Genomic DNA, 6,422 nt, shown 5'->3' with positions numbered 1-6,422 from the left:
TCTGCATTACATTTCTGGTTAATGAAAACAATCCCAATGTAATCTTTAACTGTTCTAATCTAAATGTTTCAGTGCCTCTTTACGTGTATGTTTTTACTCTAAAATATCACAATGAGCCTAAAAGCCAGAATATTCCCACGACGTGACCTCTGACCTCGACAGCAGCTGCAGCAACTCTGATTATAAACCTGAACAAATTAAAAGAAACCTGCTGCCGTGATTTAAAGATGAGACTAGTAACAAAAACTACAACTCCCACTGGAGCTGTTCAGTGTTTCCTTGTGTTTACCTTCATAGTATTGATCTCTGTGTCCTGCACTATTGTCACACTCGGTATCTATGCAAACATCCAGCTCGCTCAGCAGAGTGCTTTCCCCTGATAATCAGAGTGATCAGCAGCTGTGTGCTGTTCTAATGGATTAAAGAAACTAAAATAATAAATAATGTTTCACTTTAATGTTCTGACATCAGAGGTTAGCTTGAAGCTAACACAGCCCATTGGTTTGAATGAGGAACGCTAACAGTGCTAACAGTCTCTGAGACGTTAAACTCTCTGTCACTTTAAAGCTGCCTTGGTAACCACACTCCTCTCACTTTGGCCTGTTGGGCAGTTGTTTTGACTGTTTTTATGTTTTTCCTGTCCAGCTGACCAATCAGCTGCAGCTTTCTGTGGAATAAAAACAACCTGTTGTTTGACCTTTGACCTGTCCCTGTCTGTGTGTGCGTGCAGTGAGAGTGTGACAGCTGAGAAGCTCTTAAGACAATTAAGTGAAGGACTCTTACCAAATATGTAAAGTTTGGCAGAGGTGAAGTTGCTATAACTTCCTGTTTCACAGCGAGTCCTCGATATTGAACGCCACAGGCGTTGACGAAAACTCACCGTTTGTTCATTTTGCAAAAATTTGACGTCGCTCGGACTAATCAAACCATGTACGAGATCCGTACAATAGGTTATTTTTCGCCCCGAAAATATGTGTGCAGAGTTTGGTGCATTTATTTTCTCTCAGCAGATGACAGTGAGACATTTCTTGCAGTGATCTCATCTCTGTACTGAAGCTCCCAGCAAACACACACCTGCACAGGTGAGTGTGGATGTGTTCTGATGAGGTTCTGGTTAGTAAGTGGTTGTGAGCAGACGGTCACGTGGTGTCGTCCTACCAGGAACAGACTGACTGACGACCAACAGCAGGAGAGACGGCCAAAATGAAATGCGTGCAGGCACGAGGGTCGCGGCGCTCAGGGACTACCCCTGGTGAGACGCAGGAGGAACCAGGCCCTGAGTGAGGGCCCAGAACCTCCAGGTGACACAAGCCTCGGACCCAAGCAGAGTGACAGAACATCGTCTGTCAGGTGGGCTTACAGGGAGGCGGAGTGGCGGCTCCAGTTTGGTGAAGATGCTGAAGCCAACTTGGAAGCAACGACCAAGCGTGAAGCTGGTCGATGGCTTCAGACCTCCATCATCGTCAGCCTGAGAGCTGAGAGATCCAGACCAGTTCAGGGGCCTCTGGTCTACTACAGCAGCTCAGAGTGGCAGAAGCTGCAGAAGGGAATAATTACTGGATGCACAACTACAGTGATCCTTTTCACACTCGCCGTGAACACGCTGGTGAAATCCGCTGAAAATAAAAGTTTATGCTGCTTTAAAGCGTTCATGAACAATAAACTATATCTCCCACAATGCATGGTGATTTTGTGACCTTGACGGCGTCCCACCACTAGACTGCGGTCTTCCCACACCTGCGGTTTGAGAAATGTATACAAACGATCCCAAAATGTCCAATAAAAATGTATTCAGAAGGAAGGCAATTTGATGAACGATGGGAAAAGGAGCACGTTTGTGTTTCAAGGAGATGAACCGGCAGCTAGGCCTACGTCTTTTGTGTTTTGAGCAGTGCTTGAAGTGGGCCGGCGTACCTGGACATTTTCTTGCGTAGCCTACCGGGACTTTTCCCAAGCTGCCTACTCTCCATATCAGGTTCTCTGGGCGCTACGTGAAGCTCAGCTGTTCCCATCTGCCTGCTAAACTATGTCAGCGCAGAGAGACGAGGGAGAAGAAGCGCGGTGCCTTTCAAGCAGCCGCGTGCTGAATGTAGCTCGTCAGTGTCACTTGTCGTGAACCGACCAATCGCAGCCTGGATGGGAAATCTTGACAGATAGGTGTCATTTACGCTGGGGACGCTGGGGACAGGTCAGAATCAGAATGTCTCGATCACTTTACTCTGGCAACTAATTTGTGCACTTCAAGCACTGGTTCTGAGCCAGTGTCAGTGAGGAAGGAATAGGCACAATATACGTCGGCATTTTCCCAGGGAATAAAACTATCTGTGATCAGTTGGATGTGCAGCCCTCTGTTTTATCAAATGCCACATCTGTCACGTGTTATTAGCAGCTCACAGTTATTTGTTTTACAATGGTTCTGCCCCTCTCGTCTGTGGAAAAGTTAATGTAATAGTTTTTTGAGGTAAGAGAGATTGATGGAGAATTATGGGTTTCTAAACCTGATAAATTAATTGATGTATGTTATAATAACACAGATACAGTAAATGTGCTTGCTTATATTTTTTATCTGATGGGTTAAATGTCCTTAACTTGAATAGGCTAAATAATCAAATAAAGAGACTTCTACAATATGTTACAGAATAGTTTATGCAGTAAAGTATGTTTATACAGTCTTACAGTTCCAACCGTAGTGCTTATGTGGCCCGTGGTGAAAATGAGTTTGACACCTCTGTATGAGGGCCTCTGTGGATGACCTGAACAATAATGATCCACCTGGACCCGACTTCAAGAACACTGAAAGTCCATCTCCACATCTCTCTGTGCAACACAGGGGTGAGTTTCATTTTTATTTTGTGTTTATTTTGTTTAACAGTGACGTCCTCTCCATGCAGATCAAACGTCTCAGATTGTTCATTTCTTCATCTTTCACTGCGTGAAAAGAAAAGAAATTAACAGGAGAGACCAAACAGTCATATCAAGACTTAGATCTGAACATTGTGCTGGACTTAACAGCACATCATTAAAAATAGGCAAACATAACTCAGGCTGTTTTGACTACTGTGGGCAAGAAGAATCAGGAAGAAAGAAAGCAGCTGGTTCAAAACCTCAGAATGATAAAAGTACACTTTGGTTTAATAATAATGAATAATGAGTGAGAAACTAATTACACACAGGGGAAACCACTAAGACAATCAGGAAGGAACAGGAAATAAAACATGACAAGAGACACTAGACTAAGTACACACTAAAACAGGAAGTAAAGCTAACTGAAACACTCAAGGAATAATGTCATAAAAAATGAAACATAACACAGACATCAAAAGTAACTGGCTGACAAAAACCCTATAGAACATAGAGACAGTGAAACAAGACTAGAAAACACCAATGAACTCCTCAGTAAACCTGACTAATAAACAAACCTTCAAGTAAACTTAAGTCACAGTCAAGTATATTTCCCAAGTATACTTTACATACTAAGTGTACTTAGATCATAGTACTAGTAGCTTAGTGTAAGAGTGGTAAACTTTGAGTTCACAACTGGTTTACATCCAAGTTTTATTTTGTACTGCAATTAAACTACAAGTGAACTTATAGATATACTGCTAGTTTACTAGTTATATACTTCTAGCCTGGATTTGTAGTTTATGAAAGTACACTTTTAAGTATACAACTCAGTAAACTACCAGTTTAATCGTTTTTATACTGCAAGTATACTTGTAAGTTTTCTTTAAGTGAACTTAAGATCATACTTATAGTTTACTATTTATACATGTACTACTAGGTTACTGCTTCCATATTAGTATTTATACTTGAAATATACCTTTTACTCTACTTTATGTAGACTTGATGTTAACTCACATGTACTCTACCAGTGGACTACACATATAAATACTCACAAGACAAACTCAGGAGTCATACTAGTTTTTTACTTTATAAATCAACGTTTTCAAACATATGTTGTTTTGTATGTCCAGTTCAAACAAAGGACAACACAGTACGAACACATATTAAGGGTCACTAGCTAGCCACAAACAGGTTGTACTTCTGTAGTTTCTGCATTTAAAGTATACTACTAAGTTTCTAATTAGGTATTAGGATTTATACTTGAAATAAACCTTTGACTGCACTTTAAGCAGACTTGATGTTAACTCGCATGTACTCTACCAGCGAACTATACATGAACACAAGGTAAAACTCAGGAGTGAAAATAGTTTTTTTCTGTACAAATCAAAGTTTTAAACATATGTTGTTTTGTATGTCCAGTTCAAACAAAGTACAACACACAGTATAAACACACATTAAGGGTCACTCGCTCCCCACAAACAGGTTGCACTCCTGTTTCTGCCCTGTTAAATGGCAGAGGAACCACAAAACTAAATGTTCTTTTCATACGGTCGTGTTTGCAGTAGCTTGCTTGGTGTAGCTTTTGTTGTTGCAGTTTTTTTCTTATAATGCGTCTCACATCGTGGATGCTCATGTTAGGAAATTTCACAAATACAAATCAAAACATTACTTTAAAACAGATTTTTCTATCACACCAAATTTAGCATTCAGAATTAACACAATAATAACAGTCAAAGGAGCAGGTAGGGACGTGCAATTCAACAGATAAGTTTCTGAATATTAATGCAATCTGCAAAATACTATATTTACACGTAACTGAAAATGTCCTTTAAACGCCTACCTTTACATAGATTAGGGTGGTAAGTGTTGTTATCATCAAAGTGGCCTTTTTGTTAGCGTTGTGAGAATTTTACAACTGATGGTCCCAGATTTGACTTTTAGAGGCTTTTCACATAATGTTTGGAAGGTATCATTTTTTCCATGTTGGAGGTAACAGTAATTGAACCACCGTCACCTCCAGCATGGAACGCTACAGTCATTTTAAAAGAATTGTATGAGGAATTTATTTTTTAATGAAGTTTTCCTTTAATTAAATGCACTCACCAACTATAGCTTCAGGTTTTATGTTATGGAGTTGCAGCTTGGATTCCATGTCTTTGTGTGCCCCAGATTGTCTCCCCGTCAAACTTGAATGGGACAGTGTCCCCTATGTAGACCGAAGGATTTGCAGTCCGCAGACAATTAAGCTTTCATCTAGGGACTTTGACATCACAGCCTGGCACAAGACACACCTGCAAAATAACAGAGTGATCACTTAGTTTGTAACTGGTCTAACACTGTTTTTACACAACAAAGTTATGAAAATACAATCATACACATTCCCCGGGAAATCTATGTATTCATCAACTCTGCAGTGTGCATATTAACCAAGTTATTATTCCCTGACTAGACAGGAAATCTGGAAGGTGTTCCCACATTTCCCAATAAAAACGTGAATTAGAGTGCAAAATGCTAGTGTGCCTCGCAAGGGAGAACCTTGCCACACTGCTGTGTAGTGTCTCCATTGACATTAACCTTTCCATTGGGAAATGTGGGAATACCTCCCTGGTTTCCTGTCTGGTTAGGCAATATACATAATAACCAGTTAACATTTACCACACAGTTGAATTTGCAGATTTTCCAGGTAATGTGTAGTCGCTGCCAAGTCGTTACAGATTTACCGGCAAATTTTAAAATCAACATATTCCCACATGGACAGCGACATATCTATGCATGAGATTTAGTTACCGTATCATCAGACACCACTTCAGGAGGAACGCATGCAGAAGCTGCTGGCTGTTGACCAGGTGGATGCAGGAGTTGAGGTCTGGTATGTGACTTTTTCAATTACTTCTTTCGACTTTGTTACTACTACGGGAAGCTCTGTTAAAAGAATGAAGACATAAATGATTACAAGACCAGGGTGCAAAAGCTTAGAGTGTCTGCAGGTTTCAGTAAGTGTGCTGACAAACTGCCTGGGAGCTCCTCCTCCCCTTCAATCAGTGGTGAACCAGGTGCAACAAATCTTCCAGGCAATCTGAGCGTGCCAGTACCTGGCTCTGTTGTTGTCTTTAGACCGCAGTGGAAGGAGCATTTATAGCACCACAAAACCAAGGATCTTGATCTTTGTCATTAAAGTGATGACCAAGACCAAGCCCTCCACAAAACTGTGAAGGACAGCCGGTAAGCGCCATATTGGCCATGTTTTGACTAGATTGACTTAAGCAGTGCAGTGCTAATGATGCTCTGGAAAAACACAGACCCTTAACTCTTGCTGACTTTGATGGGACTTTTTGCAGTGGTATTTGTAAATTCAAATGTTGTTTGGTTTTATCAAACAAGTGGGGAAAAGGAAAGATAAGAAAATATACATTTTGAAAATTAAAATACCAACTGATTTGTTTTGGTAAAATGTATCTAGTTGTGTGGCTACATACTAGTTGATACCTTTTTATAATAATTCTTTACTAGAAATATATGGCTTAAAACTAATGATTAGAAAGTAAATAGAATTTTTTACTACTAAATTATTTTGTATT

General features: G+C 40.3%; 1 long non-coding RNA gene across 1 annotated transcript; it reads right to left on the bottom strand.

The window, feature by feature from the left end:
- Window positions 1–2,628: 2,628 nt before the first annotated feature.
- On the bottom strand, window positions 2,629–5,871 carry LOC119891132. The gene is made up of 3 exons (XR_005442404.1): window positions 5,632–5,871; window positions 4,948–5,135; window positions 2,629–2,928 (listed from the first exon to the last, which is right to left on the bottom strand). It is a non-coding gene; the product is annotated as an uncharacterized LOC119891132 (long non-coding RNA).
- Window positions 5,872–6,422: the final 551 nt, after the last annotated feature.

Source organism: Micropterus salmoides, unplaced genomic scaffold, assembly GCF_014851395.1.
Source record: "Micropterus salmoides isolate LMB-PRFRI ecotype aquatic unplaced genomic scaffold, ASM1485139v1 Ms_hic_scaffold_7, whole genome shotgun sequence".
NCBI lineage: Eukaryota > Metazoa > Chordata > Actinopteri > Centrarchiformes > Centrarchidae > Micropterus > Micropterus salmoides.
The sequence above is the reverse complement of the archived record's forward strand: the minus strand, read 5'-3'. Positions and strand labels throughout refer to the sequence as shown.